Source organism: Crocuta crocuta, unplaced genomic scaffold (genome assembly GCF_008692635.1).
Source record: "Crocuta crocuta isolate KB4526 unplaced genomic scaffold, BGI_CrCroc_1.0 scaffold124, whole genome shotgun sequence".
NCBI classification, from domain to species: Eukaryota; Metazoa; Chordata; class Mammalia; order Carnivora; family Hyaenidae; genus Crocuta; species Crocuta crocuta.
In genome coordinates, this window is record NW_027551573.1 from 11,290,238 (window position 1) to 11,307,462 (window position 17,225).

Consider the following 17,225-nt stretch of genomic DNA (forward strand, 5'->3'; position numbering starts at 1 on the left):
TTGATTTTTTCTTGGCCTTTATTTTTATGACTTAAGGTATGAGTTATATTTTGGGAGATACTTTCTAGACATTTGGGAAGTTTGGGTGCTATATGAAGAAAAACATTTAAGGATATATCATACTTCAGATATAAACATCTTGTTTTCTTGAATGTAATTTATTTATTGGTTTAAAAAAACCCTTTTCTCCTCTCAAGATGGTGCCTGTTAACCTAAACATAAAATATATTTATTACATACAAAATATTTCTTAGATAGCCACTTTTAAGCTTAAGCAGTAATGTTTTATCTGAATGGACAAAGATTTATACATCCTGATAACTATTTAAATTGTTACTCACCCTCTGGAAAAAAAAAAATAAACCTTAATATTGAAACTAATAGATTAATAGTGTGGTATAAGTTTGTGCTCTATGAGATTGTGAACTATACTTAAATTCTTAATTTTTTCTAGTCATAAATGATAACTGTTTACAGTTGTTTATTTTATACTAAGTGCTTTTGCATATCAATTTAACATTCAAACTTGACCATAACTTCCCTTGTATCAGGTACCTCCCTTTCCTACCCCAGTGACCAAATCTGTTTGGAAGTCCAGAAGCCTTATTAGTGAAGTCATCAGCTAGATTTAACCTTAAGAGAATTTCCCTTTCAGTTTCAATAGTAACATTTGCAGCTTCAACCTGCATCTCCCATCACTTTCCAAAAGAAAAAAAGATTCACATTTTTTCCCATTTTATTTAAATGGTAGCCAGCAGAGGGAGCTTAAGAGGTACTCTTGGTAGGATGCAGAATTACTCTTAAGAATTTTTTAAGAATTCCTTTACCCTCAAACCCCCTATTTACCTGCAGGTACTACTACAATTATCTTGTATGCATTTTAAAGCTCTAGTAATAAAGTTTATTCCCAAGCATGCTAATGTGATTTTATCTTTGAAATATAAGAAAACTATTTTTAATTTGACAAAAAATAAAAATAATTAATATCTAAAAATGCTTGTGAATATATATATGTCCTCAGAAAAAGGGAGAAAAGCTTATAGAGTAGGCATCTCTTTAAAGAATTATCAGTGTCAGAGTCTATCCATTTAAAGCTGAAGACCTTAGAGGAAAGTCATGTTAAAATAGTCATGTATATAATAAGGGTGGAGCCTGGTGACTAGGCTGGAACTTGTTATTTTAAAGAAATAGTTTATTTCAGATGCTCATAAGGATAAATCATTGGCTTATTTAAAAAGTTCTTTGGCAGAGGGGCAAATTAAGCTTCCCCTATTTGTGATGTAACCTATTTAAGAAATTTCTCTAAAAATTGTATTCTCTGCTATGTTTATAATCTATCTCCTTATAAAGCTGAAATTGTCTAAAAATGTTGTAAAGGCCTCAATATATTACTTGTTATTGATGTTTAAGAAGGCTTTCTTAACAGCAGATATCCTAAGAACATAATTATAGTGATTTAATTATATAATCCAAAATTTGTTCTGCTCTAATATCTGTAAGTGATATGATTATTCAGAATGGCCTAAAATGGTTCCATAATTAGATTAGGTCTGTTGAAGATATGCTTATTCTTAAATGTGAACAAAATTAAATATAAGGTATCTGGGAGTTGTTAGGCTAAACTATACAAATTTGTATGTTTACCTCCCCCACCCAATCCTATTGTGTTGCAAAATGTTTTGGGGGGCGGGTGCCACTTAAATTTTTGAGATTTAATTTCTCACTTCTTAACATATTTATGGGCAGAGAAGCCTTAGGTTATACTTAATGTAAGTTACTTAAGGAGATACTGCAAATTATTTCTGTAACAGTCAGTGGAGATGATCAAACAGCTTGAGACAATTTATATCATGCTGACTTAAAATTTAAAATTACAAATGACTTAAAAATTTAGCCAGAGTAAATTCATACTTTTTGAAACTTCAAAAGTACTTTAAAAAATAATGCTCAGTATGTCATGACATCTGTGGTGTTTGCTAAAAGTAATATATAGGCGTTTTTTTCTGAGATAAGAATTAAAATTGAAGAGTGTGTGACTTTCTTAACTATGGTAATTGCATTTGATTCTCTGATTCTGACTGTAAAAATGTCTTCGTAATACATCTGCTTTTTACTTTTTTTGATAATTTTTATATTCAACATGCATATGTTTATCCTTTAAATTTGGAGAAATTAAGTTCTCACATACTTCATATGAAAGTATTAATCAAATTTGTTTGAGTCTGCATACAAAACTAAGTTGCAGATAGAATTTTTAAATTTTTTGTGCAAAAATATAGCTTTTTTTTTTTCATCTTTGATTACTGTTTTTCTAAGCTTTGTTTTTACATTTGGGTATATGTATCTACATGTACATGCATGTTTATTTTAGTTTTTATAATCATTCTTTTGTGCTTTTTTTTTTTTTAATGTTTGTTTATTTTGAGAGAGAGAGAGAGAGAGGAGCACAAGCAGGGGAATGGTGGAGAGAGAGAAGAATTCTAAGCAGGCTGCGCCCTGCCAGTGCAGATCACCACCTGAACTGAAATCAAGAGTCAGACACTTAAACTACTGAGCAACCCAGGCACCCCCTTTTGTGCTGTTTTAATCCACTTAGTTTATTAGTAGTGTTCATTGCTCAAGGATTACAACTATAGTAATAGTGAGTATCATAACATATAAAGCAAACTCTCTGGAATGAAAAGTATGAGACACATAATAGGCTCTAGGCTGGACTGGAATAATTCTTTTTAATCACAGTCAGAAATTTTCCTTTGTATTATTAAGGAAACTTTTATCCTCTTATTGTTAAGGGTGTCACTCCCCTCCCTCCCCCTTAACATTTTATCAGTGTGCTTTTTATTTCTTTGCCTTATTACACTGGAGGGGACCTCATACAGTGCTGAAAAAGAATGGTAAGGGAGGAAGATACTTGCCTCGATTCCAGCCCTGGGGAAAACATACTCATAAGACCTTAATGGTGTTAGACCATTAATACGGTGTTTGCTATAGGCTTTGTGTTGTAGAATGTCCCTTATTAAATTAAGGAAATTCCCTTCTTACTGCTTATTATGAACATTTGTTGAATTTTGTCAGATGGTTTTTCCATGTAAACTGATGATTTTTCCTTGAGAAAAATTATTTTTTCCTTCAGAATATAAATATGGTGGGTCACATTGATATTATTATTTTTTTATTATCACTGTCCTTTTTTTTAAATGTTTATTTTTATTTTTGAGAGAGAGAGAGAGAGATGGGCATGAGTGGGAGAGGAGCAGAGAGAGAGAGGGAGACACAGAATCCAAAGTGGGCTCCAGGCTCTGAGCTGTCAGCACAGAGCCCAATGCAGGGCTCAAACTCACAAAGACATGAGATCATAACCTGAGCCAAACAAAGTTGGACATTTAACCAACTGAGCCACCTAGGTGCCCCAAGGCAGGCAGTTCTTACAGCACACTAAAAACTCCTTCACTTCCTTCTGGTCTCCATGACTTATGATGAGAAATATGTAGCCATTCAAATAATTTTTCATCCTTATAAAGCATTATTATTTTTGGACTGCTTTCAGGACTTTTGTCCTTTTTATCAGTTTGATTATGATATGTCTGGATGTGGCTTTTTCTGTTTGGGGTTTTCTGAGCTTCTTGAATGTATAAGTACATATCTTTCATCAAATACATTAAATTTTTAGCTACTCAGATATTTTTGCTATTCTACCTCCATTTACCTCTCTGTGACTCCAGTGATTGTCTTACCGATCCTGGGGGCTCTCTTCACTTACTTTTTTTTTTTTTTTTAACTGTGATAGGGAAAAATCTGTTACAAGATTTTTGTTGTGGTCAACAGGACTGATAAGGAAATTCCTGTCCCTAATCAAAGACTTCCCCTTCCAGCTGCTTCTTCTAACCCCTGCTTGTCATGTGTCAAATTACTACTAATGAGGAATGCAGAAGTAACAGACTATAAATTGTTCTGTCTGCTTATGCTCCGGGCTCAGACCTCTGGAGAGTGATCTCTGAGCCCACTGGTATAAAATAAACCTCCTGCCTTCCAAGATCTTTGAGTACCGCTTGGTTCTTCTGCCGGGTAATTCAGACTAGTTTCTGTAACAACTGCTCAGTTTGGATTGGATAGTTTCTGTTGATCTATATCAAATTTACTGACTCCCCTTTTATCTCAAGTCTGCTCAGTTCATCCAGTGAGTTTCTTATTTTTAGCTTTGTATTTTTTTATTTCTATAATCGCCACTTGGCTTTTCTTTATATTTTATGTTCCCTTTCTGAAACTTTCTATCTTTTCATTTGTTTCAAAAATTATTGCTTTGGGCACCTGGGTGGCTCAGTCAGTTGAGTGACTGAGCCTTGATTTTGGCTCAGTTCGTGATCTCAAGGTCATGAGATTGAGCCCCGCGTTGTGGAGCCTGCTTAAGATTCTGTCCCTCTACACGCTGGTGCGCGCACACTCTTTCCAAAAGAAAAAAAAATCACATTTAGCGTATGATTATAATAGCTGCCTTAACATCTTTTCTCTGGTTATTCTAAAATTTGTGTCTTATCATAATTTGTTTTTGTTGATTGTTGAAGTTTTCTTAGTTCTTTGTATTGTAAATAATTTTGGACTTTATCTTTGATATTTCAAATATTGTATATAAATCTCTGGGTAACTAAGAACAAGAGCCAAGTGGTTCAGGCTGCACACTTTGTGCCTCTGTGACCTGTGGTTCCAATATCCATTCAGTTTCTAAGTGATTGCAGTACTATTTAGATCAGTTCTGCATGTGTACTACTCTAGCAAGTCAGACCTACTTCTACCCTGTAGCTTCCTTCTCAAAACTTGTGCTGTGTTATTTAGGATCAGATCCATTGCATGCACAGCTCAGAGGTAAGCCCAATAAATCACATAACTCTGTGATCACACTCTTCATTTTCCTACTTTTTATAGTCTTGACACTGTCTGGCTCATTAGAACCTCCCTTCCCTGTCTTTTCTCTAAAAAAAAGCTTTTTTCTTCCTTCTGCTGTCCACTTCCTAGGACTGCATTTGTGGTGAAAAGGTAACAAAACAGGGAAGAAAAGCAATGGGGATTTATCTACACTCTTGGGATCATGACTCTTGGTTCAAGAGAAGGGATCCATTTTCTGTGAATGCTCTGAGATTTAAGTCCCTTACCAGACGTGGTTGCTGTGTGTGGTATATCATCTGGGACCTGGAGAAGTGAAGGGAGAGAACAAGGGGAAAAAAAAAAAAACATGACCCACCGTCTCTGACCTTTAGGAGTTTCCCACTCTTCAGATCCGAAAAGGAGGGCTTCTCGGCTTCTTTTGTGTGCATTTGGTGCATACTTCCATGGAAGTTCACATTCAGGCTGCCTTTGGCTGCAGGATAGGCAGTAATTATAAAGGCTTTGCCAGTTCTGTGTAATTTAGAATTTGGGTCTGCTTTCCTAATTTGTCTGCTACTAGCATTTATATTTCAGAGTCTTCATGATATGCTCAATGCATTCTTTCCAGGATTTAAATTTACATTCAGTGGGAGAGGCAGATGTGTCTTTACTTTAACCGCCTTAGAATTGGAACCTCACCGTTCTGGTTTTTTGTTTTTGTTTTTTAATTAAAATAAGATCAGGGGTACATGGGTGGCTCAGTCGATTAAGTGTTTGACTCTTGGTTTTAGCTCAGGTTATGATCTCACAGTGATGAGATAAAGTCCCATGTCAGGCTCTACACCCAGCACAGGGTTTTCTCTCACCCTCTCCCCAACTTGTATTCATGTTCTCTCTCTTAACAACAACAAACAAGATCGTATGTCACTACCTACAATATGTCTGAGAGTTCTTCCTGTGTCTCATAGAGTTCTTTACTTTGGAATTTATGAAGATAATGTTTTATTGAGTTAACTGGACTCCCTCCATAAATAAGAAATACATATGTGTGGAGAAATGTAGCCAAAGGATAATAGATTCAGAAACCGCTTTCCAATTTTTCTTCAAAAAAATCATAATTTTTGACTGTGGTAAAAAAGATTTATTCTGGTCCAGTCTGCAGTCTCTATTATATAACAAACTCATGCTTTACATTCTAGAGTGTTTGTTTTATATGTTAGGATACTCATAAGTTACAATCTTTGAGTAATAGCCAGTATTGTTGACCTCCAATATGCTTTGCAAAATGGTAGCTATATGATGCTGCATCTCTAATCTGAGTGTTCTGTGTATCTCTTTGGTGACAGTATGTGCTATAGCAGTGGTCTTCAACCTGGGAAATGAAAACACTTTCCACAGGGATGCACAGGTCTTGATAACTTTTTTTATTATTAAAATTTTTTTTTATTTTTTAAATTTATTTCTGAGAGAGAGAGAGACAGCACAAGCAGAGGAAGATCAGAGAGAGGGAGACACAGAATCTGAAACCGGGTCCAGGCTCTGAGCTGTCAGCACAGAGCCTGACGCAGGGCTCAAACCCACAAACCGTGAGATCATGACCTGAGCCGAAGTCGGACGCTTAACCGACTGAGCCACCCAGGCGCCCCAGGTCTTGATAATTTTAAAATATATTTTGAGATAAAATTCACATATCATACAATTCACCCAAAGTATACCTTTGGTATGTTATAAGAAATTGTGGTAAAATATGCATAACAAAACTTGCCATTTTAACTTTTTTTAAGTTTATTTTCATTTGAGAGAGAGTAGGGGAGAGGCAGAGAGAGAATACCAAGCAGGCCCTGCACTGCTAACTGCAGAGCCTGACATGGGGCTCAATCTCACGACTGATCTCACATGACAAGAGCTGAAGTCAAGAGTCAGGTGCTTAACCAACTTATCCACACAGGTGTCCCTATTTTAACCCTTTTTAAGTGTACAGTTTAGTGGCATTACATTCAGTGGCAATCATAAAACTTTCATCACCTCAAATTAAAGCTCTGACTATTAGGCAATAGCTTACCATTCCCCCCTTCCCTAACCCTTAGCAAGCATTAATCTACTTTCTATCTCCAAATTTGCTTATTCTAGATATTTCATCTGAGTGGAATCATAATATTTGACCTTTTTTTCTCCAGCTTATTTCACTTGGCACAATTTTTTCAAGGCTTATCCATGTTGTATCATATATCAGAACTTTATTAATTTTTATGGGTGAATAATATTCCATTTTGTGTGTATACTACATTTTCATTTATCTATTCATTTGTTGATAGATCCTTTGGTTCCATCTTTTGGCTATTGTGAAAATGCCATTACAGAACATTGACATACAAGTTTATGTTGGAGTCCCTCCCTCAGTTCCTTTGGTTATAAGCCTACGGGTAGAATTATTAGATCATACAGTAATTTTATATTTAGGTTTTTTAGGCACTGCGAAACTATTTTCCATAGTGGTAATTGGCTGCACCAATTTACATTCCCATCAGCAATGTACACAATTCAGCAATTTCTTCACATCCTTGCCAACACTTGATTTTTATTTTATTATTATTACAGCTATCCTAGTAGTAGTATCTTGCTGTAGTTTTGATTTGCATTTGCCTAATGACTGATGATGCTGAAGATCTTCATGTGCATATTGGCCATTTTCATATCTTTGGAGAAATGTCTGTTCAACTCCTTTGCACATTTCAAACTGAGTTGTCTTTTTGTTGTAGGAGTTCTTTATATCTTCTGCATATTAAACCCATATCAGATAGGTGATCAGCAAATACTTTCATCCTGTAGATTGTCTTTTTACTTTTTTTGTCTTTTTACTTTCTTGATAGTGTCCTTGATGCATGTATTTTAATTTTTTTCATGAAATGCCTGTTTAATTTTTATTGAAATATAATTAAGATACAATGCCATGTTAGTTTCAGATTTACAACATTGATTTGACAGTTCTTTACATTACTCAGTGCTTACCACGATAAGTGTAGTCACTATCTCTCACGATATGTTCTTACAGTATTATTAACTAAATTCCCTTTGGTGTACTTTTTATCTTCATGACTTATTTATTTTATAACTGATGGTTTTTACCTCTTAATCTCTCCCCTTTATCTGTTCCACCCTTCCATTCACCCACCTCTCCTCTGGCAACAACAGTTCTCTGTATTAAAGAGTGTTTGTTTTGTTTGTTAATTTGTTTGGTTTTAGATTCCACATGTAAGAGTAATCGTGTTGTCTTTGTCCAAAGATTTTAAATTTTGATGTTTAGATTATCTGTTTTTTGTTGTTGGTGTGCTGTGCTGTCTTATTTATAAATCCATTGCCAAATCCAAGGTTATAAAGATTTACCCCTATGTTTTCTTCCAAGTACTTTATGGTTTTAGCTCTTCTGTTTAGTTTGTTGATCTATTTTCAGTGAATTTTTTTTAATATTTATTTTAAGAGAGCGTGCAAGTGAGGAGGGGCAGAGAGAGAAAGAGAGAGAATCCCAAGCAGGCTCCATGCTCAATGCAGAGCCCAGTGTGGAGCTTGATCTCATCACCATGAGATTAGCCTGTAATTTTCTTGTAGTGTCCTTTGGTTTGGGTAATGCTAGCCTTGTAAAATGACTTTGGAAATGTTCCTTCTTCATATTTTTGGAAGAGTTTGGGAAGGGTTGGTATTAATTCTTCTATAGATGTTTGGTAGAATTCAGCAATAAAGCCATATGGTTCTGGAATTTTCTTTGCTGGGAGGTTTTTACTGATGCAGTAATCTTACTAGTAACTGGATTGCTCAGATTTTCTATTTCTTCATATTCAGCCTTGGTAAATTGAATATTTCTAGATATTTATCCATTTCTTCTAGATTGTTCGATTTGTAAGTGTATAAATTGTTCATTGCAGTCTCTTCTGCTCTTTTGTACTTCTGTGAAATCAATTGTAATGTCTCCTTTTGAATTTCTAATTTTATTTGAGACCTCTCTCTTTCTTGGTAAGTCTAGCTAAATGTTTCTCTGTTTGTTTTCAAAAACCAGCTTAGTTTCATTGATCTTTTTCATTGTGTTTTAGTCTCTAATTTATTTCTGTTCTGATACTTAATTCCTTCCAACTTTGGGTTCCGTTTGTTTTTTCTTTTTTCTCCCTAGTTCCTTGAGATGTAAAGTGGAGTTGTTTGAGATCGTTCTTGTTTCTTAATATAGGTGTTTATTGTTATAAACTTTCCTCTTGTAACCATTTTACAGCACCCATAGGTTTGATATGTTTTGCTTTCATTTTCACTTTTTCAAGAAACTTACTGATTTCCCTTGCGATTTCTTTGACTCATTGGTTGTTCAGGAGCATGTTTATTTTTTTTTTTTAATGTTTTATTTATTTCTAGGAGAGAGAGACAGTGTGAGCAGGGGAGGGTCAGAGAGAGAGGGAGTCACAGACAGAAACACGCTCCAGGCTCTGAGATGGCAGTCAGCACAGAGCCTGACGCGGGGCTCGAACCCACGAACTGCGAGATCATGACCTAAGCGAAACTCGGACGCTTAACCGACTAAGCCACCCAGGCGCCCCTCAATATCTACATATTTATGAATTTCCAGCTTTCTTCCTGTAAACTGATTTCTACCTTTATACTGTGGTTGGAAAAGATACTTGGACTGATTTTAATCTTCTTAAATTTGATAAGACATATTTGTGATCTATCTTAGAGAGTATTAAGTGTGCTTTTGAGGATAATGTGTATTCTGCTGCTGTTGGCTAAAATATTCTGCATCTGTTTGTTAGGTCCCTTTGGTCTATAGTATGGTTCAAGTTTAATGTTTCCTTGTTGGTTTTCTGTCTGGATTATCTATCCATTGTTGAAAGTGAGGTATGGAAGTTCCCTACTATTACTGTATTATTGTCTGTTTCTCCTTCAGATCTGATAGCATTTGCTTAATGTGTTTAGGTACTTTGATGTTGGGTGCATAGAATGATGTTATGTCTTCTTGATGAATTTACTGCCTTATTATATAATGACTAGCTTCGTCTCTTGTTGTTTTTGGCTTAAAGTTTATTTTGTCTGATATTAGTATAGATGCCCTTTCTCTTCTTTGGTTTCTACTTGCATGGAATATCTTTTGTCATCTTTGGTTTCCACTTACATGGAATATCTTTTGTCATCTTTGGCAAGATGACTTTTGTCATCTTTTCACTTTGAATCTATATCTGTCCTTAGAGTTGAGGTGAGTCTTTTTATTTTTTTTATTTAAAAAAATTTTTTTAATGTTTCACTTATTTCTGAGACAGAGAGGCAGCGTGAGTAGGGGAGGGTCAGAGAGAGAAGCAGACAAAGAATCTGAAGCAGGCTCCAGGCTCTGAGCTAGCTCGAACCCAGGAACCGTGAGATCATGACCTGAGCTGAACTCTGACGCTTAACCAACTGAGCCACCCAGGCACCCTGAGGTGAGTCCTTTAAGCAGCATATATAGTTGGGTCTTGTTTCTTTTTAATCCATCTAGCTATTCCATGGCTTTTGATTGTAGAAATCAATCCATCAACATTTATTTTCAATCCGTCAGCATTTAGAGTAATTATTGATGAGTAAGGACTTGCTAATTCCATCTTCTTACTTGTTTTCTTGCTATTTTGTAGTTCCATTTTCTTCATTTCTTACTAACTTCGTCTTGTAAATTGATGTTTTTCCACAGCATGCTTTGATTTCCTTTCCTTTATATTTTGTGTATCTATTATACGTTTTTGTTTTTCGGTTATTATGAAGTTTACATAACACATCTTATAGATCTAATAGTCCATTTTCTGTGAATATTTGGTCATATACAAATAGTCTATCCTTTTGCTCTCCTCTCCCCACTCCAACCCCCCCCCCCCNGCTGGAAGCCCCAGGCAGCAAAGACATGACAACAAGGAGGCTGGAGCCCTTTCCCTCTGCCTCTGTACATTAGGGAGACTGGGACTACATACTAAACCCCAACTAGAAAAGGAGGGTACACAGACCCCACCTAGAAACCCTGTAAGGTCATGTAGCTCACAACCTAAATATGCACCTTTGCCACTGTCCCTCAAAAGCTCCCCTATTATATTTCTGATACCACTATTTACATTTTGCTTATTGTATATTCAATAAATTGTTTAAGCTGTAGCTATTTTTAATACTTTTGTTTTTAAATCTTTATTCTGGAGTTAATTAGCACATACTACAGTATTAAAGTATTTTGAATCTGTCTTTACTTTTGCCCCAGTGTGTTGTATATTTTCATATGTTTTCATGTTAATAATTAGTGTCCCTTTCTTTCAGCTTGAAAAACTTCTTTCTAATTTCTGGTAAGGCAGGTTTAGTAGTGATAATTCTCTCTGATTTTATTAGGGTAAGTCTTTTTGCCTTCAACTCTGAAGGACAACTTTGCTGGGTAAAGAATTCTTGACTGGTGGTTTCTTTCCTTTAGCAGTATGAATATATCATCCTATTGTTCCCTGGCCTGTAATGTCCCTGCTGAGACATCTGCTGATAGCTTTATGGGGGAATTCCCTCGTATGAGACCATTTTGTTTTCTCCTGCTGCTGTAAAAATTTCTCTCGTGGTGGTAGTTTGTTTGTTTGTTTTTAGACAGTTTTATTACTCTATGTCTTGGAAAAGAACATTTTGGATTGACATTTTGAGGTGACCTTTTTGCTTTGTGAACTTGAATGACCAAATCTTTACCCATATTTGGGATGTTCTTAGTCATTATTTTTTGAAATAAGTTTTCTACTTCTTTCACCTTCTCTTTTAGGACTTCAGTAATGCTCATTATTTCTTTGGATGGTGTCTCATAACTTCCAAGGCTTTCTTCTTTCTTATTCATTCTTTTTTCTTCTGTTTGTATAATTTCAATTTATCTGCCTTTTAGGTCACTGATTCCTCTGCTTGTTCAAGTATTCTCTGGAAACTCTCTCTTCAGTTCTCCATTCCAGTCATTGTATTCTTCAGCCACAGAATTCCTGTTTGGTTCTGTTTTTATGTTTTCTGTCTATTGAATTTTGTATTTTGTTCTTGTTTTTCTGATGTTAATTTTTTTTTTACATATATGTTCTCTTGTAGCTTCGCTGAGCATCTATAGAACAATTATAATACATTCTTTGTTGGATCTGTTAGGTCTCATCAATAGTTTCAGTAAAATGCAGGATATAAAATTAATAGACCAAAATCAGTAGCATTTCAGTACACTAACAATAATTTCTTAAGTTTTTACATAAATTCCAGTTAGTTGACATGCAGGTGTACAATATAGTAATTCAACACTTCCATACAAAACTCAGTGCTCATCACAGTGAGTGCTCTCCTTAATCCGTATCACCTATTTCCCTGTTGTCCCACTCACCTCCCCTTTGATAACCATCAGTTTTTTTCTCTATAGTTAAGAGTCTGTTTCTTGCTTTTCCTCCCTCTTTTCCCCCTTTGTTCATTTGTTTTGTTTCTTAAATTCCACATATGAGTAAAATCCGTGGTATTTGCCTTTCTCAGATTGACTTATTTTACTTAGCATAATACTCTCTAGCTCCTTCCTTTTGTTGCAAATGCCAAAATTTCATCCTTTTTTATAGCTGAATAATATTCCTGTGTGTACACACACACGTATACACACACATGTATATATACACGCATATATATATACCGTGTCTTCTTTTTTTTTTTTTTTAATATTTTTATTCTATTTCTAGGATAGAGAGAGACAGCGTGAACAGGGGAGGGTCAGAGAGAGAGGGAGACACAGACTCTGAAACAGGCTCCAGGCTCTGAGCTGGCAGTCAGCACAGAGCCCGACGCGGGGCTCGAACCCACGAACCGCGAGATCATGACCTAAGCGAAAGTCAGACGCTTAACCGACTAAGCCACCCAGGCGCCCCTATACCGTGTCTTCTTTATCCATTCATCAGTTGATAGATACTTGGGCTCTTTCCATAATTTGGTGATTGTAAATAATGCTGCTGTAAACATCAGGGTACATGTATCTCTTTAAATTAGTATTTTTGTATTCTTTGGGTAAATACCTAGTAGTGCAATTGTTGGATCATAGGGTAGTTCTATTTTTAACTTTTGGAGAAACCTCCATACTGTTTTCCACAGTGGCTGCACCAGTTTGCATTCCTACCAATAATGCAAGAGGGTTCCTCTTTCTCCACATCCTTGTGAGCAGCTGTTGTTTCTTGTATTGTTAATTTTAGCCATTCTGACAGGTGTGAGATGATAGCTCATTGTAGTTTTGATTTCTGTTTCCCTGATGACAGTGATGTTGAGCATCTTTTCATGTGTCTGTTGGTTGTCTGTATGTCTTCTTCGGAAAAAATGTCTATTCATGTCTCCTGCCCATTTTTTAATTGGATTATTCATTTTGGGGGTGTCGAGTTGTATAAGTTCTTTATATATTTTGGATACTAATCCTTTATCCAATATGTCATTTGCAAATATCTTCTCCCATTCAGTAGGTTGCCTTTTCATTTTGGTGATTGTTTCCTTCATTGTGCAGAAGCTTTTATTTTGATGTAGTCCCAATAGTTTCTTTTTGCTTTTGTTTCCCTTGCCTTAAGAGACATATCTAGAAAGAGGTTGCTATGGCTGATGTCAAAGCAGCCTGTGTTCTCCTCTGTGATTTTTATGGTTTCAGGTATTACATTTAGGTTTTTAATTCATTTTGAATTTACTTTTGTGTATGATGTAAGAAAATGGTCCAGTTCCATTCCATGAGTTGACCATACAGCTTTGGAATACAGCTTGAATTCCGGAATTGTGATGCCTCCATCTTTGGCTCTCTTTTTCAACATTACTTTGGTTCTTTTCTGGTTTCATACAAATTTTAGAACGCCAGCTCTGTGAGGAATGCTGGTGTTATTTTGATAGGGATTGCATTGAATGTGTAGATTGCTTTGAGTAGTATTGGCATTTTAATAATATTTGTTCTTCCTATCCATGAGTATGGGATGTTTTTCCATTTCTTTGTGTCTTCTTCAATTTCCTTCATAAGCTTTTTATACTTTTCAGTGTATAGCTCTTTTACCTTTTTGGTTAGATTTATTCCTAGGTATTTTATGAATTTTTGCTGCAATTGTAAATGGATCAGTTCCTTCATTTCTGTTTCTGCTGCTTCATTTTTGGTGTATAGAATGCAATCAATTTCTGTATGTTAATTTTACCACATCCCGCGACTTTACTAAATTCTTGTATTGGTTCTAGCAGTTTTTTTGGTGGAGTCTTTTTGACTTTCCACGTAGAGTATCATGTCATCTGTGAAGAGTGAAAGTTTGACTTCTTCCTTGCTGATTTGGATGCCTTTTTTTTCTTTTTGTTGTCTGATTGCTCAGGCTAGGACTTTCAACACTATATTCAACAACAGTAGTGAGAGTGGACATCCCTGTCATGTTACTGGCCTTAGGGGGAATACTGTCATTTTTTCTTCATTGAGGATGATATTAGCAGTGGAGTTTTCATATATGGTTTTTATGATCTTCAGGTATGTTCCTTCTATCCCTACTTTTTTGTGAGTTTTTATCAAGAAAGGGTGCTGTATTTTGACAAATGCTTTTTCTGCATCTATTGAGAGGATCATGGGGTTCTTATCCTTTATTTTATTAATGTGATGTATGATGTTCATTGATTTGCATATATTGAACCACCTCTGCAGTTTAAGAATAAATCCCACTTGATTGTGGTGAATCATTCTTTTAATGTATTGTTGGATTTGGTTTGCTAATCTCTTGTTGATAATTTTTGCATCCCTGTTCATCAGGGATATTGGCCTGTAATTCTCCTTTTTAGTGGAGTCTTTGTCTGGCTTTAGATTCAAGGTAATGCTGACCTCATAGAATGACTTTGGAAATTTTCCTTCCTTTTCTTTTCTTTTTCTTCAATGTCATGATAGATGATTCTCCATCCCGTTACTTTCAATTTACATGTGTCCTTAAAATGAGTCTCTTTGCAAGCAGCATATAGGTGGGTCTTGGTTTTTTTTTTAATCCATTCTGTTACCCTTTGTCGACTGAAGCATTTAGTCCATTTACATCTAGAGTGATTATTGAAAGATACGAAAAATTTACTCCATTTACAGTTAGAGTGATTAGTACCATTGTGTTTGTGTTTCTGGTGATGTTCTCTGGTCCTTTCTAGTCTTTGTTGCTTTTGATCTTTTTTGTTTCTCCACTCAAAGGGTTCCCCGTTAAAATTTCTTGCAGGGCTGGTTAAGTAGTCACAAACTCCTTTAGTTTTTTTATTCATCTGAGAAACTCTTTATCTCTCCTCTTTTGAATGACAGACTTGCTGCATTTCTTTACTTTTTTTCATTCTTTTTTCTTTTTACTCCTCTGACTAGATAATTTCTAATGTCCTATTCTCCACTTCAATGATTCTTTCTTCTGCATGCATTCAATAGTTTTTAAAACTATTGAATTCTTCAGTTCAATTATTGTATTTTTCAAGGCTAAGATTTCTGAATTTTTAATGCTTTCTATAGCTTTTTTGCACTTCTTGTTTGTTCATACATTGTTTTCCTAATTTTCTTTAGTTGTCTATGTGTTCTTATAGTTCATTAAATTTAAGAGGATTATTATGAATTCCTTGTCTGCATTCTTCATATGTCTCCATTTTTTAAAAAGATCAATTATTAGAGCTTTGTTAGCTTCCTGTAGTGTATCATATTTACCTGTTTTTTTTTTTGTGATCCTTGATTTCTGACATTGGTATCTGCACATTTGAGTAATTAGGGTCCTGAACAGATTTCCTTTGGCAGAGACAGATCTTCATTAGTCACCTCATTTTGGTTTTCTGGGTATATTTACTGATAATGTCGTTAGGTCATTATGGTCTATTTTGGTCTGTTTGGTCTATGCTATTATGGTCTATTTTTGCTTCCATTTCTGGGGTTGATGATGGCAGTAGTTTGTGCCAGTTGCTGAGAGCAATTAGATAAATTGGTTTGGTTCCCTACCCAAGTGAAGCTATAAGATGGGCTCTGTGGTTGCCTGAATTCTCTGGTCAGGCTTGCCAGATGGTCGCAACTGAGATCTATATTTGGTAGTAGATTGGGCCATGGATCAACTTCTCTGCCCTGGCAGGGCAGAAGGGCCTGACTCAGAACCTTTATGGCTTATTGTTTGGGGACCCAAATTATGCAAGAGTGCATACTGAATTCCATGGTCAGGTGAGGCCACTGGCTATCCTCAGCAGATGAAGAAAGCCATAGGCTGTGTTCTTTGTTCAAGTACCACCGTAAGCAGGGTTGTTGGACCAGCTATGCAGCCTCCTATACGCTCTGGTTAGTTTTTCTGGTCAGGTAGGCTCAGGACTGTATTCAGCAACAAGCAGTGCAATGAATTAATTTCTCTGCCTAGGTGCAGAGGAAGAAGTAGCTCTAATGCTGGTAGAGATCTTTGTTGTCAACCCACATCAGCCTGCAGCCCAATATCCCTAGCCAAATAGGTTCACTGGCTTTGCTCTGAGTGCCACCGGGTCATACGGATTGCAGGTATTCTCACCAGCATTTCTGAACAGATGGGGCCAGGAAAGTAAAAGGTCTTTAATGTGAGGTTTTATATTAATCACGTTAGGAGTTGGGTTATGTTTAGTGTTCACCGTAGTTGTGGATGCTAGAGGCTTCAAAGTCCTATGTTGTCCTTGTTTTTATCTCCATCATTAAATTCCCAGAGAATGTCACCTTAAATAGAACTTGTACCTTGTAGTTCTTTCACCGTAATCCAGTGTTCTTGTACTGGTGGTAAGGTGTAGGAGAGGGGAAACATTCTTGAATCTTTTAATTACATTTCAGCCTTTTAGTAGTAGGACTGTGTTCCTGGGTTGTTACCTTCCCAAGTGTTTCTTGGTTTTATTTGTCCCCTACTCCTCCTCCCCACTTAAATGAGACAGGAAGGCTAGGGAGGACTGGAGTTAGATAAATGTCCTTCCTTCTAGGTATATAAGTCTCCAGAAAAGGCTTTTCTGTTGGAAATTAGGTCTTTATTATGGAGAATAGTGGGTGTATTTCAAAATGGTTATTTTTACCCTCTTGCTGCCAGAACTATGAGGAGATTTTTTTCTTGGTTCTTAACCTGGTAGGATTCTTAAAATACCCATGAAAATGTGTCCCCCTCCCTCGCTGGCAAGAATTCAGTCCCAGGAGCTTTTCACTCTCACATTAGTTAATCTTGCTTCCAGCATTCATCAGAATTAGTACATAAGTGTTCCTTATTTATGGCTTCAGAAGTTTCTGCTCAGGTAAACAGATCATTACTGTGATTCTCTGCATTTTTATATCTCTCCGGATTTTAGGGTGCCAGTTTGTCCCACAGCCTCAATTCTCCAACCAGTCCAAGAAGTCATTGATTTTTCAGTTT

The 17,225-nt window shown here is 36.0% G+C and overlaps 1 non-coding gene across 1 annotated transcript; it reads right to left on the reverse strand.

Annotated features, from left to right (window-relative positions):
• Positions 1–10,728: 10,728 nt before the first annotated feature.
• LOC144221050 (small nucleolar RNA SNORA57) lies at positions 10,729–10,852 on the reverse strand. The gene has a single exon (XR_013331943.1). It is a non-coding gene; the product is annotated as a small nucleolar RNA SNORA57 (small nucleolar RNA).
• Positions 10,853–17,225: the final 6,373 nt, after the last annotated feature.